The sequence below is a fragment of the Notechis scutatus genome, chromosome 1 (genome assembly GCF_049901735.1).
Source record: "Notechis scutatus isolate UNSWTSFEM ecotype Mainland chromosome 1, rNotScu1.2, whole genome shotgun sequence".
Lineage (NCBI taxonomy): Eukaryota > Metazoa > Chordata > Lepidosauria > Squamata > Elapidae > Notechis > Notechis scutatus.
In genome coordinates, this window is record NC_142009.1 from 72,399,378 (window position 1) to 72,421,776 (window position 22,399).

The window sequence follows — 22,399 nt, forward strand, 5'->3', positions numbered from 1 at the left end:
TCCATACAATATAAGTAGCCCTCAAATTTGTGTTGCTATGCAAGACATTTGTTAAGTGAGTTTTGCCCCATTTTATGACCTTTCTTGTCACAGTTAAGTGAATCACTGCAATTGTTAAGTTAGGAACAGGGTTGTCAAGCGAGTTTGATTTACCCATTGACTTTGCTTGTCAGGAAGTTGCAAAAGATTATCACATAACCACGGGACACTGCAAGTGTCATAACTATGAGTCAGTTGCCAAGCATCTGAATTTAGATCAGACCATGGGGATGCTGTAATGGTCAGAAGTGTGAAAAATGGTTGTAAGTCACTTTTTCCGGTGATGTTGTAACGCTAAACAGTCAGTAAGTGAAATGTTGTAAGTCAAGGACTACCTATAGTCGCACAGGTGTGCTCTCATGTAGCCATTTTTACTCTTTTTGCCATTCTTTGTTCACAAAGACAATATACTATCCACTTTCTATCAGCATTTGATTGTCTTAACATTTCTCCATCTAAAGTCCCAACTTTAGTAAATATTCAACAAGGGTGATTACATTCATCTGTTTGCTCTAATACTTCACTATTTATTTCAGCCATGGTAGCACAGTGGTTAGAATGCAATACTGCAAGATACTTCTGCTGTTCATTTTTCACCCACTCAAGGTTGACTCAACCTTCCATCCTTCTGAAGTGGGTAAAATGAGGACCCAGATTGTTGGGGACAATATGCTGACTCTGTAAACTGCTTAGAGAGGACTGTGAAGCAATGTGAAGTAGTATATACCGGTAAGTATAAACTGCTATTGCTATGCATTTCTTCCAACAGTTCAGTCTATTTTCCCTGAGAAATATAACTACCTTTGTTCTTTGATAAAGTTTCAGACCATGATTCCTGGTTGCATCATGCAATCTATTCAGTGCAAATCATCTCAGCCAACAAAACAGCATAATCTGCATCCAAAGTACATATGTGTTCACATTCCTGTCCAACATGTTTAACCTCAGAGCAAGCATTGTGATTTATTTATCTATAAAAACTACAAAAGGAACATAAACAACTTCTTGTCTTCTTCCTGCCTAAATACCAAACCAGTCACTAGCATCCATACATTGCTACTTGCACTTAGATTCTAGACTATATTACTCTTATTTCATTCAGCAGCCAACCTGCAATTTCATATTCACATAAAACGATCCATAACTGGACATCATACACTTTTTTCTACATCAGTAAAGAAGTAATAAACTTTCTTGCACTCTCATACTGATCTACTTGTCCACTTCTTCCTAACATAAAACTACAGTACACTTCAGAAATTTTGCTTAGTGTCATTTCTTGGACTCTTTCCAAGACTTCTACCAAGCACCTTTTCAAAGAGTAAAATCCCCTGTAACATTTATATTTATTCTTGGTTACCTTTCCTTGATCAAAAGCACATGGCCATCATCATCTTCACAAAAGGAATACCAAATAGCATTTAATTGAAAAATTTCTAAGATTTGTATCTTTTAATTACAGGCAAAATCATCTCTACCTTAATATTTAATAACAATCTGCAGTTTAAGAATATTATCATTGCTGTGATAATACCAAAGCTGTCCTAAACTTTAGGTAAGAGTATTCCAATCTGGAATGCAAATTGAGATGCAGCTGCAACCATGTGATGGAAGCCATGTCCTTTTTAAAATGTGAGCAAAAAGAATTAAGGCTTCAATCTTATTATGCCCATCATCTTGACTTTTTCTACCCTTTCTCTGCAGACATCCCCAGCTTTTACTTAGGTGTCCTGCAACAAAATATTATGAATTCAACTACAGCAGTGAATATTTGAGTTGTTTTCAGTTTGCTAGCTAACTCAAGGAATTGAAATGCTGTGGCTGGATGCGTGTGATTGTCAATCTTTCCCATCATTAAGAATCTGCCCTTTAAAAGAAAGTCTTATAGGACAAATCCCTCATTAAAAGGTCTCATGTTGATGTTTTAATTTATTTGAAATCTGTACAGCGCAGCTAAAGAAACCATTTGAAGAATCCACCAATTAGAGTTCCTTACGAAGATACACATTAAAATAAAGGAATAGTAAAGTTAAAGGAATAGCAAACTATCTATGTTTTTCTCAGAGCCAAGAGAGACCTGGAATACACAAATCTTCCTTCATATCAAAACACATCTGAAAAGAATAAGGAGTAGGACTGAAGTGAAAATTCATTTTGGGCAAAAATAATTTTAGATTCAATGTTTCTAGAATGAAATTTAACAGTATACCTTTTAATACTCTGCAAATCAAACACAATGAAATAGCATTATTTTAGAACTATGAAAAAATAGAAAATGCATGCATTTTTAAACGTTAAAACAGTTCAATGTATAAAAAATAGCTATCAGGATATGAAAGGAGGCAGCAAATAATTTTTGTTCTTTCCTTGGCAACTGATACGTTAACAGCATACTAACATAATCGAATGAAAAATTCTATTACAAATCATAATGTTCTCTGGTAACTCATAAATTATGCATTTTACTTCAATACCAGACTTAAAACATTTTCTAGTGGTATTTTTTGCTATACCATTTTACAAAAAGAACAAGCTGAATACTGTCTGCTGTTCTCTGCCAAATCACAATTCAATCTTTTGCTTTGGAAAATATGTCCATTAATGAAGTGTTACTAGTTGCATCTCATTGGGTCCTTTCACATACAAAAAAAATATATCCACCAAATGAAACCAATTCCCATTAGGTTGCTCTGCTTCTGGAGCAAATATGTGTGATGCAAGAGACATGAAGGAAAGTCTAATAACTTGTTTCCTCTATCATCTCTTGGTGTAGGGGAATTTCTTTTTCAAAAACAAAAAAAAGGAACACAATACAGGTGAATTAAGAATGCTCAGCAACCCCAATAGCCTATATTGCATTATTCTTTTTGTTTTGACCTATTTATATATATTCTCTACAGAAACCCCTAAATCACAGGTAATACAATTTTTATAAAGCACTGTTACTTTTGGTAGAATATTTTACAATTTGGAAGTGAGATACAATGGATTTCTGTTCATACAAGATGTGGGATAATGATCCCGGTTCTTTGTGGAATACCCAACTTAGGGGTTTTAGAAAGACGGTTGTTAAGATTCCTTATGCTTGAGACATATATATTATTCATATCCTCAATTTGAGTAAAAGTATAGATATTCAAGTCTATGGTAATCTACTGGTATTCATTAGTATCAATATGCCTGCGTATGTTCCAAGCCCCATCTCACTTTTGGGTGGGAGTGTATTAATTGAAAATACCTACCATGCAGCCATTGTAATAATTAGCAATCCTACCCATGATAACCATAGTACTTAATATATGGTCTCAAAATTCTAGAATTTTGGGAGGAAGGAACTGATGAGCAATTCTACTCTTGGGGAGTTACTTATATAAAACAAAATAAAACATTGGGATACACAAATGCTTGGTAATGCCCAAGGTTTTACAAGAAAACCCAATTTTTTGTGTTGTTTTCTGTTGGTGGTATAAATCTATTGACAATGATCTGTAAGCACCTCATGACTTATTGACTACAAGGTAATAGTAGGATACAGATAGAAAGTAAAGGATTTACTCTAAATTCCCTCGCTACTTTGCCTGCTCTTTGTTAAGAGATTACTAATCTGAGGTCAAATTCCTTGTGTGTCCAATCACACTTGGCTAATAAAGAATATTCTGTTCTGTTCTACTCTTTCTTCTCAGGCATAACATATGGAGGATGTTGGAGGGTCAAGATAGAAGCTATTACAATTAGAATAGGATAGGATAGGGGAAGGGGAGGGGGAAAAGAAAATAGAATAGAGTAGGGTAGGGTAGGGTAGAGTAGAGTAGAGTAGAGTAGAGTAGAGTAGAGTAGAGTAGGAGTAGAGTAGAGTAGAGTAGAGTAGAGTAGAGTAGAGTAGAGTAGAATAGAATAGAATAGAATAGAATAGAATAGAATAGAATAGAATAGAATATTATTTACAAATCAGTATTTATGTAAAAGAATGCGAAATATAAGAGATCAAGTGTTAACCTATTTAATTTCCTTCCTTCTCAAGTCTCTTTCCCTCATTTTTCACTTATACAGTACTTTATTATGGCTTCTTCTTTCCTCCTTATCTCAATTATTGATACTGGAATGTCTGAGTTTTCTCCTGGCTGTCTTGGCGCCTAACAAAGCTTTTAACACAGAAAGTTCTTCTGTCCAGTATTTGAATCTCCTTACACAACATAGTCTGTCCTCCTGGTTTTTTTTCCACATTTTCACAAGCCACTCCAGGATTTTCCTCCTGGTTTTTCTCCTAGTCCCAGGGTTGTAATCTCTGGGCCGTTTCTCCACTTCACTCGATATTAACCAGATGACATCCCCTCAGGCAGTGTATCTTGCAGCATCTGAAATATAGCGTGCTTCTCCCTTTCTCTGTTTACTCTTTTTATACGGTATATCTAAGTCATGTACATGTCACTTTACAGGTGCCTTCTAGCATTTCTCCCCCTTTCTATCTATGTGTTCTTAGTCATATGCTGAGTCATCTGTCTTCCCAAAAAATAAATCTAAGACATCCAGTACAGACCCAGACACTTTTCTTCAGGCAGGCATTTCACTCTGCTTTTTGATAGTAGGATGCAGTTATCTAGGTGCTAAACATGTATTTGTAGTCTGCTGAAACAAGGTAAAAAAACAAAACTTATTCAAATTCTCCCTCTTTCTTTAATGTACACTACTGAAACACCTGCTACAAGGTAAAAAAAAGCTTGCAAAACTATCTAAGCTTTGACTTTTCACTGATTTCAAGTTTCAGCTACCAGATTCGGAACAATAGGGGAAGAACCAGAGCTTCCTATGGTAAAACTGAAGCACAGATAGTTCTTGCCTGATGATGGTAACTGGGTCTGGCAACTCCATTGTTAAGCAATGCAATTGTAAAGCATGAAGTCACGTGACTGTGCCAATTTACAATGGCAATTGCAATAGCCCTAGTTGCTATTATTAGATGAATCCATGCAGTTGCAACAACCAACAGTGACTGCATCCTATGACCATTTGCAACCTCCTGTCAGCTTTCCCATAAACTCTGCTTGTCAGAAGCTAGCAATGAAGGTTGAAAATGGTGATCATGTGACCTTGAGACACTGATATTGCAATAGTGAGTCAGTTGCCAAGCACCTTAATTGTGTTCACATGACTGTAGGAAAGCTTGAACAGCCACAACAAGGGCACATCATAAGTACCTCTCATTTAGAACCACTGTAACTTTGAATGGTCAATGAATGAGTGGGCGCTCAATGAGTATTACCTGTGTTATTATTGTGACCCGCCAGCTGCCAGCAGACCTGGCGGTAGACTCGTATGATGAGGAGGTTGGGGAGGAATTTGGGCCAGTACTGGAGTCTGGGGAAGGCTCTGATGGATGTTCTGCATTGGATGCAGAGATAGAGCCAGGGCCATCCAACATTTTCTAGCCACCGGAGAGACAGCTGCCTTTGGAGGCTGATATGAGTGAGGAAGAAGAACAGCTGGGGCCTGTTCCAGATGTATATATGCGCAGAGCAGTTAGAAGAGGTGAGCAATGGAGGACAAGGAGTCGATATGGGAAGCAAAACACACGTGGACACTGAATGGCCCCTCCCTGGCTGGGGAATAAATAGAAGGAAAGGGGAGTGGTTGTCGTAGGAGACAACAGTTAGTTTTTCTGAAGATTTTGCTCATGATGTTTCGTGCCACAAAGACTGCTTGCCAGAACTTAATTTGCAGCCTTTTGGCTGGGAGCTAACGGCCTTGCAAGTAACTGATAAGGTCTGTACTGCAGTTAACTCCTTGAAGGACTATTGCCTGGACTTTTCGGTGGGTGAATGCAATTAATTCACAAGAGGTATATAAAGAGGGACTTTTTGTGACAAGAGTCTGTTTCTGGTTTCTACTAAGGCTGGGTCAGAATAGTTATGTCTCTCTTTTCAACTGTGGCAATGGTGTATTCTTAGACAATTGTCAAGAAACAAAAGTAGAAAAGCAAGGTTATCTATTAAGGGAAGCTTGGTATTGAGCCAACCTGGTGAATAATCAAACATTCCATGAACAAAATACTAGGCTTCTCCCAGTTGATCTCACAAATCAGAAGACTTATAGCCAAGGATGAAACTCTTTACTGCAAGGATTAGGATAACTGTTAAACCAAGCAATCACCAATTATGAAATACAAATGAAATTAAAATAGAAGCAAGATTCAATTTTGGTGTCTCTTCTGCCAATGTACCACGATCAGCTTTGAATTACTGAGCTGGATAGGAGAGATGATTTGTATCTGTGCATTGTTATGATAACAAATAATATGATCTACAGTATTTGTCTCTGACCTTGCCAACTCTACAGTTCATAATAAGTTTGGGAAATGCTATGCTGTTCTAATTGAATGGTTATTAGGTCTAACGCCAACGTAAATCAAATAAAAACAGATAAACCAAACAATGATACAGATACAGATAATCAGAGTTGGAAGGGACCTTGTAGGTCATCTAGTCCAACCCCCCACTCAAGTGGGAGACCTTATACCATTTCTGACAAATGGCAGTCCAATCTCTTCTTGAAAGTCTCAACTGATGGTGCTCCCACAACTTCCGAGGGCAAGCTGTTCCATTGGTTGATTGTTCTCACTGTCAGTAAGTTTCTCCTTGTCTCCAGGTTAAATCTCTCCTTGTTCAGTTTCCATCCATTATTCCTTGTCTGGCCTACAGGAGCTTTAGAAAATAGCTTGACCCCTTCCTCCCTGTGGCAGCCCCTCAAATATTGGAAGACCGCTATCATGTCTCCCCTGGTCCTTCTCTTTACTAGACTAGCCAAGCCCAGTTCCTGCAACCATTTGTTGTATGTTTTAGCCTCCAGTCCCCTAATCATCCTGGTTGCTCTTCTCTGTACTTTTTCTAGAGTCTCAACATCTTTTTTATAATGTGGTGAACAAAACTGGATGCAGTACTCTAGGTGTGGTCTTACTAAGGTTTTATAGAGTGCTATTAGTACTTCCCTTGATCTTGACTGTATCCCTCTGTTAACACAACTTAGGATTGCATTAGCTTTTTTGGCGGCGGTGGCTGCATACTGCTGGCTCATATTTAGCTGGTTGTCCACTAAGACTCCAAGATCCCTCTCACAGTTACTGCTATTGAGCCTGGTTTCACCCAGTCTATATGTGTACTTTTGTTTTTTCTTGCCTAAGTGTAGGACTTTACTTTTCTCTACATTGAATTTCATTTTGTTAGATATGGTCCAGTGTTCTAGTCTGTCAAGATCCATCTGGATCTTGAGCCTATTTTCTTGAGTGTTAGCTATTCCTGCCTGCTTAGTATCATCTGCAAATTTGGTAAGTTCCCCTTCTATTCCCTCATCTAAGTCGTTAATGAAGATATTGAAGAGTACTGGGCCTAAGACGGAACCTTGTGGCACCCCACTGCTTACTTCCCTCCATGTAGACTTAGACCCATTAAGGACTACTGGTACAGCAGAGGCTTTGGAATTGTCTTCAACAGGGTTAGCTTTCTTCTATTAAAACACAGTATTTCTATTTCAATTTAGACTTAAGAATATAAATTCACATTTTCTAATGAATGCAAATTCTCCTGTCTTTGACAATGGGATTTTCATTTGGGTGCAGTTTAGACCCCGCTAAAAAGGCACTCAAAAGTACTATATAGCATTAGGGTTGTTGTTTTTTAATCCTAAAGAACAAATAAAAATATAATAGCAGGAAATTATCCTAGGAATCAAAGAACTCTTAATCGTTCGAAGGTGTATGATCCGCTGACGGAGGCAGAAAGGGGGAGGTGACTATGGAGGTTATCAGTCATCCAGGTCATGGTTGTCTCAAAGGTGCTTTTTCAGGAGGCAACTGGACTTTCTTGTGTTCCTTATGTTTCATTTCTCATCCAAGATGTTTTTTGCCTTGTGTCTCTTCGCTGTTAAAAACAGGCACAGACTGTTGGGGATGAGTCTGCAGCCTGCAGCCAAGAAGGCGCCACACACATTTGCACTACTCAGGTAACCCTGAGGAAACAGAGAAACCTCCAAGTGGCCTTAAGGTCTCACTAAAACATTGCAAATGACCAACTGCCTGCAAGGAATATAGATTCTTCCATTCCCCACTCATTCCATCCAGTCAGAGCTGAAGAAGCTTCTTGGATGAGAAGTATCTTGAAAGAAAAACAAGAAAGTCCAGTTGCCTCCTGAAAAAGCACCTTTGGGACAAAGGGGAAAAATATTCCTCATTGCAATCTGTTTTCAGTCAGTCCCCTAAAAATGTACTCCAAATTATTGGAAGACTCTCCACAACATAAAGAAAGCTATAAAAATGGCAAGACTTCCTCCACTCCTCATGTCCATCCAATATTCTGGATCCAACAATCTATACAAAAGTTTTGATGGGATGTTCATTACTACATTATATTTCTAGGATAGATCCACCATAGACCAAATACCAACAATACCATACACTGAACACAGACATTTTACCTACTGTTCCTCTTGAATAAAATGAAGTTGGGATTGCAAAAATTATTGCAGCAGTCACTGTTGATCACAAAGCTAACTGCATACAAATATCAATATCAATATCAAACAGCCTATCTTTCTTACTTCCTTTTTAGCTGTTACCACTAAAGCAATTCTTGTATTAACTGACTTACTGCTCTTACACAGAATCTGCAAATCCTATCTCTTCAACTGAGTGATCAGTGACATGTCACGCAACCTTTGTTTACTTTGGCAAAAATACACTTGATGACATGTGTTGAAAAAACACAGAATGGATTCCCTGGACTGGTGCTCCAAATTCTACACTTTATCAGCTTTCTTTGTTAAAGCATTTTGGTAATTGTTAAAGGAGTTTCTGAAGATTGTACAATTCAGTTGCTCCAACTATGCAGCATTTATTTCAATGAAATACTCCCCTTGGAATACATTTAGATTGCCGTTATTCTACATTATTTCACTTAAGGTGTATATACTGTATATAATATCAATGCTTACTCTATTAAAAGCCTAGTAAAGGAGAATATTTGTAGCTCAGGACTGAAATGAGGGGTCCTGTTGAAAGCAATTGTTGTGAAATACGTAGATGACAACTCCTATATATGCTTATCTCCTCCTGCATTCCTTTAAAGAAGGAGGGAGGCCTATGCTCCTTTCTTCCATTCTTTTAAATCAGTAGAAAGAATGGCTTCAGGCAAGTAACTTATGCAAAAGGACAACAATTGTATTTTGAGAACTCAAAAAGGACATGAGACTGCTGTCTTAATTGTCTTCTTTGCTGGTGATTTTGTGGAACTGAGAGAGAAAACCATCCATTAGATGTATATTAGCCGAGATTAAGAATGTTTCCAAATAAAGACTTACTGTGCAGTTCGCTGAATGTTAAAGAATGACCAGATGAGTTTATCATCCATTGATAACCTCTCCCACGTGCACTATTACTTCTCTACCATTTTTTAATTTGTTAAATCGTAATTGAAAATTCTTAATGTTGTATTATGTTACTTCTTACCATAGAAATCCACTAAAGAGGAAAAAAAACTTTCTCTGTAAAATTAATCCTATTTAATACAGTATTTTGTATAAAAATAATAGCTTAAAAGAAATAGCTATCCATCCATCATCTATCTTTCTATCTATCTATCTAAGGGTTGGCATATGCTTGATGAGTTCTCCAAGCACTATAATATTCATCTATATTTAAGGTAGAAGCAACTCCCCAAGTTCAACCTACTATTAAGAATTATTGCAAAAGGAGGGGCAATTCATTTTCACAATCTACTGGTAATTATGTAGGTAAATAGAATATATCTGAGAAATCAAAGACAGATGAGTTGCTGAGCTAAAACTTTCTGCAAGTTAGGAGCCGCAGAACTATTTTAAACTATGATTCAATTTTTTATCTTTATATTTTATGTTTCATTGATATTACTGTTATGTCTTTTATTTCTGTGAGCAATGCAAGTCACTAGGAATCTCATGAAAGTCTCCTTGAGAATTCTAGGAATTTATCAAAATAGCTCCAGAACCACCAGTAGGGGTTAGATGAGACATCTTACACAGATTTTCAAACAAGTTACCTCTGAAGATGTCAAAAACGAGCTCCCTATACTTCACATTTAAATTTTTAAAAATGTCTTCTTAGAAACACTCATTGTTATCTATACGCAGTTTTAAATATAGATCAAATATAGCCAGAAACAAAGCAGCTGGTAAGAATGACCGGTCCATAAAAGCATATTGTAATTTAGTGTGAAAATTCCAACATTATGAAGGGCAACTCTATATTTATTACTATATATTACTCATATGATTCCCTTTTCTGAACATATTTCATCAGTCCACTGAAGTCTGTCCTAATCTAAATTAAACTTCTGAAATTAATTTCAAAATTAAATCAATTGGCATCTCATTCAGATATTTCACCCAAAAGTGTTCCAAGAAGTCACTACAAGCTGCTCAGAATCACCTGAAAACACACACACACACACACACACACACACACACACGTGAGGGAGAATTAGGAAAAGCATCAAACAAAAAAGAACACTCAACCCCAGTCCAGAGTCCCCAACGTTTTATGTTTGTAAATATTGAAAATGTCTAGAGATAGAATGAAGAGTTTAATAATGTGTAAGTCATCCATCTGGAAGCACCAACAGTCAAAGCAAAAAATACTTTGTAATAAAGTAGCCTCTAAACAGATTATTTGACATAAATAATTCAGATTAAACAAAGACAGAAATTATTCATTGAGTAGCTATTACTTTTTCTTTTTAACCGCACAGCAACTATGTTAATGTATTTCTGGCATCTTCACATTATCTTTAATTTTATCTTTTAAATTCTGCTTTGTGCTTTGCTCTACCATTTTTTAATTTGTTAAATCGTAATTGAAAATTCTTAATGTTGTATTATGTTATGTTGTATTATGCTGTTATTTGTATAGTTTTCATCTTCCACTTATTTTAGAAATTGCTGAAGTACTTTTGTTACAGGGCCATGTAATAAAGCATACTGAAGAAAATTACCCAGTCTACTTTGATAAATTTAAAAATGTCACACCAATAATTAACAAATCAGTCAATTATGTCTAAAACAACATCCATTCCTAGTAAATATCTACGTTCAGTGGAATGGCATCAGTGTAACCAATTGTCAGATTCTTTAGACAGCAAAATCTTATGCACATTTAATCAAATTTAAATTTCATATTATTCAAAAGAATTTACTGTAGACAAATGCATATATAATTTCTGTTTAAGACATTTTAATTCAAAGCATAATGAACAAAAATCATCTCTTATTTGTTAACATTCTGATCTGCTAATATCTACAAAATAAAAACACTGAGAGTTAAAATATCTGATTAATCAAATCACACACTCTTACCTTAAGTTTCATTTAAACCTGTTGATTGTACAACCAATTGTGAAAGAATGATAATACCAAGAATTGAGAATTGAACACATTACTCACTTAACAGACATTCTTTTTCTCTATAAATCATCCTCTCTTTTCAAGGAAAGTTCATCTAAATGGAATAGTAAATTCCATTCTTACACTAATGACATTTTGCTATACTAAAAACTGGTTTACATATTACATCATCAACTAACAGTGATAATTTCTATAAAATTCTTCTGTTACAGTGAAAATATGACCTGGAAAAAAGGGCATTGGTATTTACCTGATACGCCCGTTCTCTGTGAGCTGCGACAAGCATCCAGTACTGGGAGGTGCTTCAGTCTCTGTCTGGATAGGCTGGCCTTGATAGGACACTCCTCCTCCTCCACGGGACTCCTCCCTAGCGTCCTCCAGTTTTGGTGAAGACAAAGTAATGAAACTCTCGTAACCTTCACCCTGTCTAATCGTTTGCCGGAACAGGACTCCACCAGACAGAAATTGGGTGGAGCTGGATGCTCTTCGCAGCTCACAAAGAATGGGCGTATCAGGTAAGTACCAATGCCCTTTCTCCAATGATCTGATCCAGTAGTGGGACATACCAAAGCTTGGTTTGTCCTATGGGAGGGTCTCCATCTGTATTGGAGTCCCCTCTCAGTCCATGTGGACTCATTGCAATACTGTCCTACTGAATGAAGCCTCAGCAGAGGCAAATACATCTATTTTATAATGTTTAATGAAGGGAGATGGGGAGGCCCATGTTGCTGCCCAACATATGACTGCGGTTGGAGCTTGTGTGGCCCATGTTGCTGAAGTTGAAGCGCTCCTGGTGGAGTGCGCTGTTATGCCCTTAGGCACTGGCAATGATTGAGTCTCGTACACCTTAGCGAATGCAGCTTTCTGTCCCTTGCCAATAGTAGAAGATGAGACTTTGTGCCTTTGGGTGGCTTGTTGAAAGGAAATGAAAAAGAGCCTCCGTTTTCCTGAAAGGAGCCATTCTGCTTAAGTATGTATGAAGAGCTCTCCTTAAGTTTAATCGATGCCATTGACGTTCTAGCCCCTGGCATGGCCTTGGGCAAAAGCTGGGGAGGACAAGTTCCCTTGTATGTGAGAAGGTGGAGACTCGTAGTCTTCAGTGGTTCAAAGCGACCCTTCATAACAGCAGTGAGGACCTTGTTGAGGTCCCAGATCGGGTAGATGCACCACTGGAGGGCATAAATTTGTGGCTTCCCAAATAAAACTCCTTTTGTGTGGGTAGACGTACAGGTATATCGGGACCTTCAATGGTACAATGATGTGGGAGTTGGAGTTGCTCCTTCCCACTCGTTGGTATGGAAGCAAGTACCGTTGTAGGGATCTAGCATGGAATCAGGCCCAGGGGACAGTAGAGATACAGGATTTCGTTTTCCCCAATAATTCAGACAAGGTTGACAGGGAACTCTCTTGAGTGTTCTTACGTCCCTTGCTAATTTTCTGATTCTCTCCTGTCTGTCCGGGGATAAAAACATCTTTGCTAGCTCAGTATCTATAATGGTGCCCAGGTGCGTTAAGAGTCAATGGAGTTAATGACTCTTTGCCCAATTAATGGAAAACCATGTTGTTCAAGTGTAAAGTTGAGTATCTATTTCCGCTTGTTGGGACGATGATGACAATAGTAAAATGGCATCAAGTTAACACCGCAGTCTAACCGGTTTATCCCTGAGATGGGCAGCCAGAGCTACGAGAACCTTTGGTTCTTGGAGCAGATGATAGACCGAAAGTAGGTCGACGTACTCAAAATGTTGATTGTTGTAACAAATTCTGGGGAATTTGTTGTGTGAGGGTCCAATTGGAATGTGTAAATATGCCTCTGTGAGGTCAAAGGAATTTAAAACATCTCCCTGCCTTATGCCAAACAAGATGGACTGCAAAGTACTCATCTTAAACCTCCGATACACCAAGGAACAATTTAAGCATTTAGATCTAAAATTGCCCTCCACCACCCCCCAGACTTTTCAGAACAACAAAAAGTAGGGAATAAAACCCTTGCCCTCTCTGATCTGGGGCCACTGGTTGAATGGCAAGTTTCTCCAATAGGTGGTTGATAGCTGTTTTCATCAGGTCCCTTGTAACAGGATTCCTGGAGAGAGAACATGTCATGAAACACTTCAGGGGGTGCGGATTGGCATTCTAGGGGTAAAACAAATCTGATGGTGTCCCTAATCCCGGTATCTGAAGTAGAGGAATTCCATTGGTCCACGAAGAGGTTTAGTCATCTCCCAATGGGGACGTGGGACCTAAGCCTATTTTGGTCTGCGGATTTCTCTATTTCCCATCCTTCGGAATGACTTTACTTTGTCCTCCCCTCCAGTTTCAGATTCCGAAATCTGATCTCTCTGACTGCCGACCATACTTAAGACCAGATGACCTCTGGAATCGTGGAGAATATTGTCCCTGGTAGAAGGGACAAAAAGAAACTTCTACAAAAGGACTGGGGAGTCCTGTTGTCTGGTCAACAAAAAAGGGAAGGGGGATCTTCCTCTTGCTTCTGTTTCATCAGAAGTGGATCCAGAGCAGTGCCAAACAATTTGTTTCTCGAAATTGGAGATGAGGCAAGCTTCCATTTATTTTTAGTATCAGTTTGCTAATGTCTGAGCCATAGCAATCAGTGAGCTGTAACCTGCAATGCTATGGCTCGAGCTGAAAATTTGACCGTGTTGAATGTTGCGTCCACAGAAATTCTGCGGTGCTATTAGTTTGACGACGTCTTGATGCACTCTGATGTTAGAGTTAGGTATAGTTTCTCTTAGGTGACAGAGCCCCGGAGGCTCTGGCAAAAAAGGAAGCGGCAGTATCCGCCTTTATAGACCACGCATCAGATTGATAATCCTTACATATAGCCAAGTCAGTCCTTTATCCTCTGGTTTAAGCTCCTCCTCTGCCTCATTGGGAATCAAGAAGGATACTAAGGCTAACACCGGATCATCTACCTCTGGGGTATTGAGAAGTTCGAAAATTCTAGGGCCAGATTAAAAAATCTTCTGTCATATCCTGTGGGTGTAGGGTAAGCTGCTGCAGATATCCATTGTTTTTGGATGAGATCTGAAAACATCTGCGGGACTGGGATAATGTCCCCTTCAGTGATTGGTTGGGAGAAATTCTAATCCTCTGACTCCCCTTGAACCCGTCGCCTGTTGAACAGGGACGGGGAATTTATCAAGGTATGCTGTGTTTTTGGCCTTGAAAGGGAGAGATTGAATAGTTGAGGACGGCATAGGCTTGTGAATGCCGGCTGGTCGGGCGTGATACCTCTGTCATCTGACCTACCTCTTTCGAGGGGGTCTGCCTCCTAAAGGACCAGTCGCTGTTGTGTAGTGAACCTGCCTCAGTTGTTCCAATTGGTCCTCCTGTTCTCGCTCCTCCTGCCTGTCATGTGTATGTGCACGTATCATATAAACCTCCCCTTGGGGAGGTACCTGAGGATAATGTAGATTTGTTCTGCACAGTGACCGTATTGATTGTGCTCTAACAAGGTGCAGGGAACCCTATTAAGAATTGCTTTCCCCTTCCTTTTTTTAACATTAATGTATATACAGATATATATTTTTGTATATTATTACTAGTAGTAGCAGTAGTAATAGTAGTAGCAGTAGTAGTAATCGTGTATAGGTTCTAAGCTATGTATATCTATATGCCTATACACACACGTGCAGAGTTGTGTATATTACAAATGTCTACTTACAGAATTATATGTGTAAATCTATATTTATTGATTTAGTAGTCTAATTAGAGAACACCTCTTTCGGGCCTTGTATTCAAAATCCCCTCAACCACTGCTTATGCTGCTGCAGCTCTGATTTGAGAAGGTTGCCAACTTATAAACCAATATGTCCCAGATGGACAAAGGCACAAAAATATAATCCCTGGGCTTCAGATCTTGTAGCCCTGCAAGGGAATAATCCTCTTCACAGTCAATTCAATTGTTCTTAACTGAGCAAAATGGCACCCGCTATTACTTTGCACGCCCACTATTACTTTGCACGCAAGAGGTTCTTAACTGCGCAAGATGGTACTTTGCGTGCCAAATTCAAGCAGCAAAAACGTCGCCTTGTTTCTTTGCCCAAATGGCTGCAAACCACAATGTGAGGCGAGGAGGGAAGAATAGGAATGCTGATGCTCCCCTCCTTCGGATGTTCCACGAGGGGAGAAAAGCCTCAGACAATAACAAATAAACTGCACGCCCTGTGATTAACGATGTGGCGCTAGCGGAGTTGCAATGACAGAATTTAAAATAAAAATAGGGTTCAAGCCGCCACAAAGGTGAGCGGTGCGACCTTCTCTCCGACAGCCCGATTATCTTATTATTGGCGTCGGGACCTTGATCCAATCCTCGCTGCAACGGCAAAAGCCTATAAATGCCTTTGGAAACTAGTGAGCTGTAAAGGGCAATTTTCTCATTTTTGAAATGCAAATCTGATCTTCTCCTGTTCCGGCCAAGGGATCAGCTACCTATCTCACCGAAGGCTGAGCTAAAACTGGGGGATGGTAGGGAGGAGTCCTGTGGAGGAGGAGGAGCGTCCTATCAATTAAGCCCTGCCTATCCAGACAGAGACTGAAGCACCTCCCACTCCTGGATGCTCTGAGCAGATCATTGGAGAATGAACATTTGACATGAAGAATATTGTGCCAGAGGAAAAGGTAAAAATTGAAAATTCCTTCTCTTCTATTAGCTAGAGCCTAAACTTACTCAAAGGCCATTCTTAAGGGAAAGAGCATCCTAGGATCCCAACTACATATATTTTATATTACCAACAACATATACTAACCTATACAACCTTTACCATAACAGTTTTAAAAGTGGGCCACCACAATGAAAATGTTTTAATATATTCTAATGATTATAATACAGAAGTTTTGTGTTCAATTTAGATGAGAAAAAAGTCTGAGTTTGTGATTATTGGAGGGGAGAATCATTCTGATTCAACAAATTTGGTTCATCTGGATACTGCAATAAACTCAAGTTCTATGTCTTGCATTTGATACTTATTTTTAATTATGCTTTTTTTCACCTTACAGATAAAGCAATATTGTTCACTTGATTCAGTCTCACTAAAAACAAGCATAGAAGAAATGAGAACCACCTCTGCCTTTGGCAACCTTTTACGTTTTTAACATTTCCATATTATCTCTAGATTTGTTTATATTTAAAATCTCCTTTTTCTCCAGAAGCTCAAGGGGACTCCAATGAAGATCTCTCTACTTTATCATAGTAACTAGCCTATAACTTGAGGTGACAGACCCATTGAGTTTCCATGGCTGCAAGTGAGTTTGGAAATCTCTCCAGTCCTACTATACTGGAGAAGTGGGCACAGCAGCACCTGCTTTTCTGCATCATTTGAGAAGATCACATCTTCCTTTCCCTGTCCTTATCACTTTCTATACAGGGAAGATTAAAAGCATCCCGTCATAGTGTATTACTGTTCAGTTTGGAAGTACTACTGTTTTGGACAGGAATGCTGTGCAGAGTGTTGAGAACGACAAAAAAGTTTATTGGAAATTCACTTCCTTCTATTAATAGTAATCTTTAGTTCCCTCTAACGTTCAAAAAAAGTTTTAATCACTGTTTTGTTGTTTATTCCATTTTTTTTTTTTTTAGTTTTTAAACTTGCAGTTAAAATGTATTTATCTAAGATGGAAGGAAACTCAGTGCTATAAAACTTATTGATCCAAAAAAAAAAAAAAGTATGAAACTTATTTTCTTTTCAAAGACGCCAAATATGAACAAGATGGTTATTCCCTCATCTTCCAAAGCCGTAAACCTATCTTGCAATCTCCTCATGAGGAGCTGCTGACTGAAGCACTTGTGGGAGAACTCAAGTCCTCTCCTTGCTGGAAAGGAATTATTTAAAAGACAATTTACTTGCCAGTTCTTCATTCCACGGCATTTGTCAGCATTTTTTACCAAACCATCTTCAATCCGCCATTTCTTCCTCAGAATTCATCTCAAACTACTGTAATATCCATTGTCCATCCAACAAAGGTTAAGCATACTACAAGACAACCTAGAGTCAGCCTCATTAACCCCAGCTAATGCTACCGAATTACTTGGCATGCTTTGTTGAGAATGCGTATTAGGCAAAGATCATGATGCACGTCTTCTGTCCAGAGGTACAAACATGAGTATCAAATAGAAAACAGGAATGCCAAGCCAAATGTCTAGCATTCTACTGTAGACATGTACAATTGTGTCACAATGAACAAAAACCTGATGCCAAATACTCCTTATCTGACCGTCTAATAGTTGATATATGAACCGTCATCCTCTGGTGAGCACCTTCAAGCATCAAATAAATCTTAATACCTATCTAGCTGACATTTAGGTTTCTTCCAATACTAATAAATAACACTATGTTTCTGTTACCATGTCTTTTTTTTGTAAAAAGTTTTTTATTTTTTCACATTTCAAAAACATATTTTTTTAGTGAACAGCATGATTCCAGGTTTTCACATTTCCATACAAACATGACCTTGATTACATATTCATCTTTCACATTTGGTTTCATATCCTATCATTTCTTTACATATTTTCTATTTTCTCAAGTACTTTTCTCAAACTTATTGTATATATTTTCTATTCGTTTCTTAACCTATTTCTTTTAACTTTAAATAATTCTCATATCTTCATATTTATTGTGCTTTATACTTTTATCTGTCAGGTTTGCAATTTCATTGCATATTCTTATTTCATCATTTCAAAAACTTCTCAATTCAAACATTTCAAAAAAGTTTCCCCCACATTTACCAATTAGAGTATACCAACCCTATATATCATTTGGTTAATTCCTCTTTAATTCCCAATAATCATTTAACTTTTTGATTATCATCTTAAAGATTAATAACAATAATCTCCTAGCAACTACGTAACACATATATATTTTAAGTCAGATCCTGCATGGCACTTTCCCCTTCAATTACATCAAATCATTTATAATTTCAAAGTAAAAATAAAAAATTAGTCTATTCAATTAATCATAAAAACTGATATTAATCTCATTACAGCAATCCTCATAATTCATTTCAGCTATATTCTTGAGGTTATTAAACATAGTTAATAAACTTATCATAGTTTCACCTTTTCACATTTATTTCATTTATCTCTATATATAGTTTAACAAAGAACAAGTGTTCTAATATCAAGAAAGTATCAGTTCCAATCTTTTCATTTTAAAAATCTATATTTTCCTACTTTTTAAGTAATTTATTACTTCAAATACATTAATACTACACCACATCACCTTGCAGAATCCATTTTCTTAATCCATATTTAATAATTATCTCTATGTCTTTTAAATAGACAATTTCTTTTCATTTTTGTTCAATTTCTATATACCTTTATTTCCTGGTTCTTTTTCTTATTACTTCTTTTTTCTTTCATTTTCCCCTCCTTTTCTTACTCCAGATTTTATCCCCCTCCCTCTTTACAACTTTCTTCTGTAATTCCTTTTTCTGCTGTTTCCTTTTACTTTGTTTGGCTTTCAAAACATTCCCCTTTTTAATTGCCTCCTCAAATCTCCAGGTTTTAATTCCCATTCTTTTCCCCTGTCACTTTAATATTTGTTGCTCCAATTGTTCATTGAAGATGGCCTCTTCTTTAATCAGCTCCTACCCTTCTGGCACTCCTTGTTGTTCTTTATACTCTAATCACCATTTCTAATAACTGCAGAACAGCATGACTCACCACTTTCATGTAACATTTCTTTCATATTTCTTAATTCCATTTTTAATTCCAAAAAATGTTCTGCCATTTTTAAACACTTCTAATATATATAATCATAAATTTAAATATATATTCTTTAAGTCCGCGATTGTCCAGTAATTTAAAGTTTATTTCCAACTATCCATTTTTATTAATTCCTCTTTTAAGTTTTTCCCAGATTCATGAGATAGTCCAATATCCATAAATTTAAGTTTATACCAAGATCAGTCCCAAAGTAATTTCTTCTTGCTTCTTTCTTTTGTTTTAATGTTCTGTATTTCCACTTTCCACTTTCCAGGGTCTCTATTTCATTGTAACGAAGTTTCACCTACTTTGTATTAAATTCCACTTTTAAAAGGGCCAGCGTTTTTTTAAAGAGTCACAAAAATTTTCTTTTACCATTAGGTGGCGCTCTCTGTTATATCCAAATTCCCCCTCCCCCCAACTTTTTCTTCTCTATTTAGGGCTTTTAAAATTCAAAAATCCAATAAGTCCAATTATTGGTTTTTTTTGACATATTCAAGTTCAGCTTTAATTATGCCTATTTAGCGCCAAAATCATATATTTATCCAGTTTAAAAAGGTATTTTCTTCTGGCTTCCTCCTCTCAAAGTTCAAAGCCACTTTCAGCTGTCAAAAAAAAAAAAAAGTTTCCCACTTTCTCTGGTTGTTGCTTTTATTGTCTTTCTTAAAAATTTCTTAAAATTTTAATTCCGGGGTACCTTTATGTTTAAATATTGCACCTGATTAGCCCGATTTTCATGCTGTCCTCTTCTTCACCGTTCCAGCACAGTCTTTGTCCCGGATAGCTCTTCCTCTTCAGGGTGGCCACATTTTACCACCGCTACAGCCATCTTCAGAGGGGCGTGGTGCCTAGCCAAGGAGGGGAGATGAGGTTCCCCTTGACCCAGCTGGCAGTCTCCCCCTTCTTCACCACCCCTGAAGGATGGTTCTGGCCCCAAAAGCAGATGCTCGGGACCCTCTGATAGGAGAGCACGGATCGAAGCCGTGCATGATCGCGGTCTCCGGTCTTTCAGCGAGGGAGATGCCACTGGAAGTCCTCTTACTATGTCTTTTAATGGCGTTCTAAATACAGGAAACTTGAACTTGAACTTGAAGAACTTTATTGTCATTGTACAAGTACAACAAAACTGTGGATGCACCCCAGCAACTGTTCGCAATACAATGACCTTGATTACATCACCTCAAACTACAAAAGTAAATGAAGTATCATCATCTCATATTAGTTCCACTGAATCTTTCTATTGGGGATAAGAGCAAAGAAAATGTACAAATCAAATTTCATATTCATGATGCTGTATACATCCCATTATACACTTCCTTGTCTTGGAAACATCTGTACTTCAAATATTCTAATCCCGAAAGTAAATTAATTACATTTGAAAAAACAAGCTAAACATGGAATCAAAGTCATCTCCCTTAAAAATAATTTCAAAACCATAAAGATTTGAGACATTTAACCTGCAGCATGCAATAAAATTAAACCAAAATCGAGAGTCATTCTCTAAACAACTTGACTTTCCCCACCACATCCAGTTTCTAAACCATGGCTATTTATAACTCTCAAGGTACAATTTCTTTATTAAAATATGTGTGTATAATTCAATGTCCTAGTGCTAGAATTAGAACTTGTAACAATCTGCATGGATGGCTACATGTTCATCTTCCCTTGAAATGTTTCCCTCCATTTCAGAATCATTTTGTGATTTACAAAATCTCTTTAGTTCATTTCTTATATTCTCATCCTTATGCTTGCACCATGCAAAGAATTGAAAATGATAGAGCATCTTCTATATTACTCTTATGCTTCTCCCTTGATTCACTGTTCCTTTAATATTTTTATTAGCTGCCTCACTTTTTCTGCTCTATTAGGAATAATAATTAACTCACAGCCACACCAGCCTTGCTACTTAATTATCAAATCCCTTCCATTTCCAAACTTCTATCCTGTTAATTTATCAAATGGATGACATTAAAACATTATTTAAGTACTTTCCTAATCACTCTGGGATTTTTTCTTCAGCCTAAAGAAGGACTGCATTTATAAAAAATGCAGGATGAATTCAAATATAATAAAACGTTTTGCTATTATATGTACAAGGCATATGGTTAAGTACTTGCTGAGTCAATATTGTTTTTGAGGGCAATTGCCATACTACCTCAGATACAACAAACCACTGTTACGAAAACCAAGGAACTCATATGAAAATAATCCAGAAGTAAAATGAGGGAACATACAAATTCAAGGTTCATTTTTCAGGGGCAAGTAATAATGCAGTATTAGGTATGAATTTATTTATTGTAATTTTGGTTGTATTTAAAACAATTTCTATACTTTCTAAACCAAATATATATGCTTTATTCTGAAAAAAAAATCCTGCTTTAATTGCTGTTCTATATATATTAATATGATTTTCAGTTTGTCAAATTAAACAAGAAAGGGAAATAAAGATTTACATTGTATTTTATAATGTTAAAATACATGGAAATGTATGGAAGAGGGAAATGTATCAGAGATATAAAAAGTATTAAAAAATAAGGAAATTTTGGTTTACTCTCTATAGTAGAATTAACATTCTGGATTACAATAGAACAAACAACGGGGTTATGATGCTAAACCAGACCTCTATAATATCAGCATTCTACATTCACGCCCACGGCTGCTGGTCTACGCCAGGAGGAGCCCGCCACAATCGAGATCCCTGTGCAAATGCAGGCATGGATGGAACGGGCTATCCGCCAGGGGATTGCAGAGGGCCTCCAACAGATGGGCAGGCCCGGTTCCTCCTTGATGGCGCCCAGACACGAGTCATTATCAGTCAGGTCCTCTCCTACATCGGACCATCCTCACGGTCAGGTACCTTTACAGAGGTACAGCCCTCTTCCAGAAGGGGAACTGGAGGAGGTCATAGAGGACCTGGGTCAGTTCAGGGAGGAGGAGGAATTTGAATGGGGGTCTACTCACCACGGGGAGCCCCTATCGGAGATAGACCCCTTGGAAGGGGACATGTCCGATGACGAGGGTCTCACCCCTGATCAACCCACCTTTGTGGGCTTGTTCAAGCCACACATGTTTAAATCGCTCCTCTTTAAGGTGAAGAACACATCCGGCTTGGCTGTACAGCCTCCCTCGGCCCTCCCTTCTCCGACGGAGGGGCAAGAGGACGCTATCTTTAGGCAGCCCGTTGTGGAAGTGGAGCTTATTCCTGCTCCCCCCATC

The 22,399-nt window shown here is 37.7% G+C and overlaps 1 protein-coding gene across 1 annotated transcript in view; it reads right to left on the reverse strand.

The window, feature by feature from the left end:
• RYR2 (ryanodine receptor 2) overlaps positions 1–22,399 on the reverse strand; it is a 317,056-nt gene that overhangs the window by 231,380 nt on the left and 63,277 nt on the right. The window lies entirely within an intron of this gene.